The sequence below is a fragment of the Marmota marmota genome, unplaced genomic scaffold (genome assembly GCF_001458135.2).
Source record: "Marmota marmota marmota unplaced genomic scaffold, marMar, whole genome shotgun sequence".
NCBI classification, from domain to species: domain Eukaryota; kingdom Metazoa; phylum Chordata; class Mammalia; order Rodentia; family Sciuridae; genus Marmota; species Marmota marmota.
This window is the reverse complement of record NW_026000142.1, coordinates 5,607,257-5,616,158: the sequence shown is the minus strand read 5'-3', so window position 1 is coordinate 5,616,158 and position 8,902 is coordinate 5,607,257.

The window sequence follows — 8,902 nt, the reverse complement described above, 5'->3', positions numbered from 1 at the left end:
TATGAAGATCATTTAATAAAATAAGTCACAGATTCTTTTCAGTTTAAAATAATTGTTTGGATAGTCTAATATCCATATAAAATGAAGTGTCAAAAGAATGATATCAAAATCCACCTGATTTATGTTTATCTCAGCATTAAAAAGTTACCCAACCTGCTGGGCATGGTGGCATATGCCTGTAATCCCAGTGACTTGGGATACTGAGGAAAGAGTATCACAATGTCAAGGCCAGCTTCAGCAATGTATATAGTTAGATCTTAAGTAACTTATCAAGAACCTGTTCCTATATATCTATACCTATTTCTATACCTATATCTATATTTATAAAGGGCTGGAGATGTAGCTCAGCATTCCTGGGTTCAATCACCTGTACAAAAAAAAAAAAAGTTACCCAACCTGATTTCAGTAGTCAATGTATGCATGACAGAGAAAGAAGAATAAGGTGTTTTTCATTAGTGATGAATTGAGAATTCGGAGAAAGAAAAAGCTCCAAGGAATTATGGACATTCTTACTTTCCATATATTCATCATCACAAAAACAAATGAATATGCAAAGGTAACACTGTCATGTACTAGTTTTCCCATTAGTTATATTTAATAATTTCATCAGCAAATTTCTTAAATGCTTTGTTTTAAGGTCTGGGTTTATAGGTTGTCAATCACTTGCATTACTGGACAACTGAGATTTATATTATGTTTTCAAAGTTTGCTTTAGGGTGTTCACTTAGACACAGCACTCATATGATTTTCTAAATGTCTTCAACTTTGACATTGGAAGATATAAGTTAAAACACAAAATTAAAATTTGATTTAGGTTTAAGTAGTCTTTTCTACTATTCACATCAAGAAAAAAATCAAAGAACAGTTCAGAAATTAATCCTGAGTTTATGTTGTAATTTGTAAATAATATATTCAATATGTCTTTAATCATAATTTATTAATGTAAAAACACCCCAAGTACCTATTTGAAGTGATGCAAATTATTTAGAATGAATAAAATTAAATCATAAAATCACAAACATGTCAAGTGGTTTCACATTTCAAATTCCAAATAGCAAATTTACAATAAAACAAATAAAGCACTAAAGTAAAAAAGTTAATAAATATTATCTGGGAGACCGAAACAAAGGTAAACTAAACAAAAATATCAGGCAGTTTAGTCTTCTTCTGTTCTTTGATTTGGCTATTCAATTATCTTCTATGTTCTTTGAATTTCTATGTGACTTCTAGATTACTTTATTAGTGTCTAGAAAAGGAAATGGCCTGATTAAATTTTGATCAATTATATTAATCTTTAATTAACATGGTCATATTTTATATCTTACTACTAAAAATTCTAAATTATTGATATGGTTTATAATTTTATTTATTAAATAATAAATTTTTGTAGCAATATTTTATATTGTTAGAGAATAGGTCATGTACTCTTTTATGGATAAATGAATCGAAAAAATCAGTTTCCATTTGCTTATTTCTAATATATAAATATGACTGATTTTTTTTATTAACTATGTTTTTTAAAAACTTTTTGAATTTGCTTACTGTTTCAAGTTACATTTAAAAATATAGGATTTTCTCCTCAATAAAATTCTAGCAAATTGGATGCAAAAACATATCAAAAAGATTGTGTACCATGATCAATTAGGATTCATCCCTGGGATGCAAGGCTGGTTCAATATACAAAAATCAATAAATGTTATTCACCACATCAATAGGCTTAAATATAAGAACGATATGATCATCTCGATAGACACAGAAAAAGCATTCGACAATAAATAGCATCCCTTTATAATCAAAACACTAGAAAAACTAAGGGTAACAGGAACTTACCTCAACATTGTAAAAGCTATCTATGCTAAGCCTCAGGCTAGCATCATTCTAAACAGAGAAAAATTGAAGGCATTCCCTCTAAAATCTGGAACAAGACAGGGATGCCCTCTCTCACCACTTCTATTCAACATAGTTCTCAAAACACTGGCCAGAGCAATTAGACAGATGAAAGAAATTAAAGGCATAAAAATAGGAAAAGAAGAACTTATATTAGCACTATTTGTGGATGACATGATCCTATACCTAGCAGACCCAAAAGGTTCTAGCAAGAAATTTCTAGAGCTAGTAAATGAATTCAGCAAAGTGGCAGGATGTAAAATCAACATGCATAAATCAAAGGCATTCCTGTATATCAGCGACAAATCCTGGAAATGAGGACAACCACCCCATTCACAATATCCTAAAATTAAAATAAAATAAAATAAAATACTTGGGAATCAACTTAACAAAAGAGGTGAAAGACCTATACAATGAAAACTACAGAACCCTAAAGAGAGAAATAGAAGAAGACTTTAGAAGATGAAAAGATATACCCTGTTCATGGATAGGCAGAACTAACATCATTAAAATGGCAATATTACCAAAAGTACTCTATAGGTTTAATGCAATGCCAATCAAAATCCCAATGACATTTCTCACAGAAATAGGTAAAGCAATCATGAAATTCATCTGGAAAAATAAAAGACCCAGAATAGCAAAAGCAATTCTAAGCAGGAAGAGTGAAACAGGCGGTATAGCGATACCAGACTTTAAACTACAGAGCAATAGTAACAAAAACAGCATAGTACTGGTACCAAAACAGGTGGGTAGACCAATGGTACAGCATAGAGGACACAGAGACCAATCCACAAAATTACAACTACCTTATATTAGACAAAGGTGCTAAAAGCATGCAATGGAGAAAGGATAGCATCTTCAACAAGTGGTGCTGAGAAAACTGGAAATCCATATGCAACAATATGAAACTGAATCCCTTTCTCTCACCATGCACAAAAGTTAACTCAAAATGGATCAAGGAGATAGGGATCAAACCAGAAACTCTGCGTCTGATAGAAGAAAAAGTTGGCTCTAATCTCCATCTCTTGGGGTTGGGTTCCAAATTCCTTAATAGGACACCTATAACACAAGAGTTAAAATCAAGAATCAACAAATGGGGAATACTCAAACTAAAAAGTTTTTTCTCAGCAAGAGAAACAATAAGAGAGGTAAATAGGGAGCCTATATCCTGGGAACAAATTTTTACTCCTCACACTTCAGATAGAGCTCTAATATCCAGAGTATACAAAGAACTCAAAAATTAAACAATAAGAAAACAAACAACCCAATCAACAAATGGGCCAAGGACCTGAACAGACACTTCTCAGAGGAGGACATACAATCAATCAACAAGTACATGAAAAAATGCTCATCATCCCTAGCAGTCAGAGAAATGCAAATCAAAACCACCCTAAGATACCATCTCACTCCAGTAAGATTGGCAGCCATTATGAAGTCAAACAACAACAAGTGCTGGCAAGGATGTGGGGAAAAGGGTACTCTTGTACATTGCTGGTGGGACTGCAAATTGGTGCGGCCAATTTGAAAAGCAGTATGGAGATTTCTTGGAAAGCTGGGAATGGAACCACCATTCGACCCAGCTATTCCCCTTCTCGGACTATTCCCAAAAGACCTAAAAAGAGCATACTATATGGATACAGCTACATCAATGTTCATAGCAGCACAATTCACAATAGCTAGAATGGGGAACCAAACTAGATGCCTGTCAATAGATGAATGGATAAAAAAAAATGTGGCATTTATACACAATGGAATATTATCCGGCACTAAAAAATAACAAAATCATGGCATTTACAGGGAAATGGATGCATTAGAGCTATTATGCTAAGTGACGTCAGCCAATCCCTAAAAAACAAATGCCGAATGTCTTCTTTGATATAAGGAGGGCGACTCAAAACAGAGCAGGGAGGAAGACCATGAGAAGAAGATCACCATTAAGCAGGGACGAGAGGTGGGAGGGAATGGGAGAGAGAAGGGGAATTGCATGGAAGATGGAAGGAGACCCTCATTGTTATACAAAATTACATAGAAGAGGATGTGAGGGGAAAGGGGAAAAAAACAAAAAGAGATAAATGAATTACAGTAGATGGGGTAGAGAGAGATGATGGGTGGGGAGGGGAGGGGAGGAGAGGGGGGATAGGAAGGGGATAGGAAGGGCAACAGAATACAACAGACACTAGTATGGCAGTATGTATAAACGTGGATGTATAACCGATGTGATCCTGCAATCTGTATATGTGGTAAAAATAAGAATTCATACCCCACTTGAATCAAATATATGAAATATGATATGTCAAGATCATTGTAATGTTTTGAGCAACCAATAAAAAAAGATAGGATTTTCTACATAAAAAATTATGCCTTTTTAAACATAGCCATTTTTGCTTTCTCAAAGCCAATATTGATTTTTTTTTCCTACCCAAATCACAGTTGCTGAAATTCTAGAGCAATGAATTTCAAAATAAACAGACATTGTGCTTGTGTCCTAATAATGTGGAGAATGATTTAGGGATCCATCAATATATATGATGATAGTTATAAGTATTTGTAGAAAATTGTTTTTAATTGGTGAGAAGTTGTCATTTTTAATTATTTTTTTAACGAAGGAGATTTTGAATATGTTTATTTTAATTTTTTTTAATTGAAAGGGATTTTGTATTTTGTATTTTGCTAAATTCATCTTTAGCCTATTGAGATAACCATGGGGCTTTTGTTTTATATCTGTTAATGCAGTAAATTTCTCTGATTTTCAAATGTTATGGAAAACTTAACATTTGGATATGAAATGAACTCCACTTGGTCATAAAATATGATTATATTTATCTATTGTATTAGACAATATTCTCTACAGAAATAGAACCAATTGTGATTGTAATATGGGATTCATTAGACTGATGTATACAATTAAATGCTGGATAGTCTTACAACTGACATGAGCATGCTGGAGAGCCAGGGGAAGCAGCAGCTGCTGAAGCCAGGAACCTGAAGCCTCAGAAGGAAAGGGACCCATGATGCAGTCCCAGGTTGACACTGAAAACACCCTGGAGAATCCCTGGTGAGTGTTTATGCTGAAAGAGTGAAGAAGATGGTGTCCCATGTTCTCATGAGGTGGCAACAACAAGAACACCTGCTCAAGAAGAATCAAGCTTGCATCCCGGTGGCTTCCTCCACCTTTGCCTTTTATTCCATCCTATCTCCTAACCTAGCGGAGACTGCCACTCACTTTCAGAGCAGGTCCATCCCTCAGTTTACTGTCCACATGGCAGTGAGCTCTGGAAACACCCTCATAGACACATCCAGAAGTCTCTTAACCCTAGATTCTTCCTAATCACTCCTCAACCATGCCTATACTGTGGGATTCTATTGGATAAAATTTTATAATTCATGAGGAACATCAGCCTATTTTTTTTCCTTTTCATGGGATAGATTTGATATTTGTTTTTTTTTACTGACCTCAGAGTTAGCAGGGAAATGTTTTTATTGATTTGTCTATTTATTTATTTATTTATTTATTTATTAGTTTTTGTTTTTTTTTCTTTCCAGAGCCTTTTTGGAGTATTGGCATTGTTTCTTCCTTTAGTATTCGGAAAAATTACCTGTGAAGCCATCTAAATCTGAAGGTATTTGGGGAAAAGCTTTTTTAAAAGTTCAACCTTAATAAATATCAGTTGTTTTACTATACTAATTACCCTTTAGCAAAATTTGTCAGTGTGTATCTTTCAAGAAATTATTTCATTTCTGTTGCCAAATTTGCAGCATAAAGTTGATCATAGTGTTATATTTTTAGCCTGTAAAAATCTGTAAATAAATTACATCTCTCCTAATTGATATAGATATCTTAGGTCATCTGAGTTGATTTTCCTCATTGTTATATCTAGAAGGTTTATATTTTTAATGATATTAGAAAAGCAGCTCTGTATTTTACTCAGTTTCTCTCTTCTGTTTTCAGTTTTGTTGGGTCCCTTTTTAATATTTACTATTTTTGTCTTCTTTCTTTGTGTTTAAGTTTACCTTATTGTTATAATATTTAAAAGTCAAAACTAAATAATTGTTTTAAAACTTTGTTTTTAAAAACGGTATTCATCACTATATTATCATCACTAAATACTGCATAAGCATAATTGATAGATATTAACATACAATGTTTTTATTATCATTATAAATAAATGATTGTATATACTAAATACCATTTGAGTTTTCTTTCTTTCAGCTGTGAGTTACTTAAAAGTGCTTCTTTATTCTATAGATCTTTCTATTATCTAATCCCATTGTGTTTAAGGACCATATTTTATGCGATTTGCATTTTGCTTTATTTGGGAGTATTATTATAACAAAGATTGTGCTTTATACTGGTAAATATTCCATATCGACTAGGAAAGAAAAATGGGTCTTCTGCTGTGGTTGAGTAGGATATTATACACAAGGTCAGTAGTTCCATTTGGATGATAACAATGTTCATTGTATATTATTACTAAATTTATGTTCACTTGTTCTATTAAATACTGAAACACATGGATACATGATTTTTTTTTCTATTTTTCTTTGCCATTCTGTTTTACTTCCTTTACAGTGCACATTTGTTAATGGTGTTATTATTATTATGACTTTCTAGTAATTTAACCAAATTATCATAAGAAGTAAATTATTTTAATACTTTTTGATATTAATATAGTCACATAAATTTTTATTAACATTGAATTTATTTTTCTATACTTTCATGTTTTAACATTTTCTGTTTTTATATTGAAGTACATTTTGTAGATAACATATAGATGAGTTATGATTTTTACCTGATCTAAAAACCTCTGCCTTTTAATTAAGTTCTGTAGATGACTTACATTTAATGTGTAAGTTCTATAAAATTATAATTCATTTGTATCTGTCATACTTTTTAAAGTTTTTCATCCTTTTAGTTTTTGAGTATTTTGAATGATTGTATTTTCTCATTTTTTGCCTTATAACTCTTATTTATTTCCTTTCTTTTCTTTTTTTTTGTCACTGAATTAGAATGCCTTGTGTATATTTCAATTTCTATTGTGTATTCTTGTGTGTATTTCAATTTCTTTTCAAGTAATAATAAACAGCCTAATAAAAATTTTAAGAATCTTTAAACCATAGTTTAAAATGTTTTGTTTTAGATATATAATGTAAAACATGTCAGAGAAAAATAATAGACTATTGACATATGCATTTTTGTTTTGACCTCAAAAACAAATTTGAGAGAGAAAAATATAAATTATAGAAGGGTATAAATAATCCTATTCCATAACATAACTTTTTTAAATAGGCAAAATACAATGACTTATACTTAAGATTTGTAAACACATTCTAAATCATAAAATAGCAGAAAATTTTATGGTGACAAATTTATGATGATTTCTGCCTCAGGGACTATAGAACCTATATATAAAAACAGAGATTAAAGAAATATATTATTAAAATTAATATTTTAAACATACACATGTATATATTATATAATTCATGGTGAAATAATTGTGTTTCTAGTCTCAATGTATAGATATCATCTTTTAGATCAAAATTTAGGGTAAAATTATGGCATCAAATTCTTTATTTAGGGGAATGAATAAATTTCATCTTAGTGTTTCTCAAAATGTGTCCTTTGATTATCAGTTTAATCTTTTGGAAAAGACTAACATCAGAACACCACAAAATAATCCAAAACATACAGGAGAATATAAGAATCCTTTAACAACTTTTAAAACAAGAATATATTTAAATCTGTCACTTCCAAAGTCATTGTGTAGCAACTTAACCTCTGTGAAATGTAAGGTACCTTCCTAAAAGGAAATTAACAACAATATTTATTCTATTAGGTGCCAGGCATTGAGAAGTATGTTAAACTTATGGTGTAATAGTCCCAGCCCTTTAATAGAAATGTGATTATCTACAAACGCATATGACAATCTGAGTGACATAAAGGTTCAGTGACTTATGTGCCCACTATACTTGGGGAGCACTGGGTAGAACTTCAAACTCAGTTAAGCTCAGATTCCAAGCTTGGTCTCCGATCAAATCATATTATTAGGATGTTTGAATAATCAAGTGCCAAGAAAACATCACATTGACTATGATTTGTGGTTTTTCACTTAAAAACTATATTTCCTCATAAATTAAATCAATTAATTTATATCAATCCCAATATTTTTTCTTGACTTATCTCACAGAGGTTCATCACTAAGTTGAACCAATGTAAATGAAAAACTATACAGCAAATTGAATTATGTGAATTCTAGTCTTGTGGGTTTTTGTTGTTGTTATTTTACTTTTCTTCAACATAAACACCTATGTGACCTATAGCAGATACTCTATAACTTCTGATGAATTAAATACTGCATGTACATGAAAACAAATTTAACTGTCCCCATTTTTACAGATAAAAATATGGCAAAGTAGACCTGACATGTACTATTTCCATTCTTTAATTAATCTTTCTACATTCCCAGAAAAGCAAATAGGGGCTATTTCTTTTGGAAGGGTAGGAAAGATAATATGGGTCCCTTTACACAACACAGTGGGCGTGGGCGAGAATCTGCAAGAGCAGATGTAGCCTGCTTTCTGGTGTGTACACAGGCAGCCTGTCTGTGTATAGACTCACTTTTGCTCTGAACAAATTCAGAGTGTTTTTGATAAAGAGAGCTGGAGAATCTTGCCACAGGTGGTAGCCACAACTAATATGCATCTGCACTTCTTGCCCAGCATCCCATTTCTTAATGAGTTTTGTCTGTTTTATGGTTCAGTAATTAAACAAATTGTTATAAGTAACTAAAAAATAGAAGCCAAGAAGCCCATTTCCACAGCTGGCAGTCTGATACATCAGAAGTTTAATTGCTAAAATGCTCTGTCAGGAGCCAAATTCTTTATTATTGTTTGCCTAACAATTACAAATGAATGGGTAGGTAGAAGTGGTACTTTGGGCACTATTAGAATTCTTTTATAATTGATTTTTTTCCCAAAATATCTGCTTTATACTAGCTCAGTTGCTGGGGAACGAATT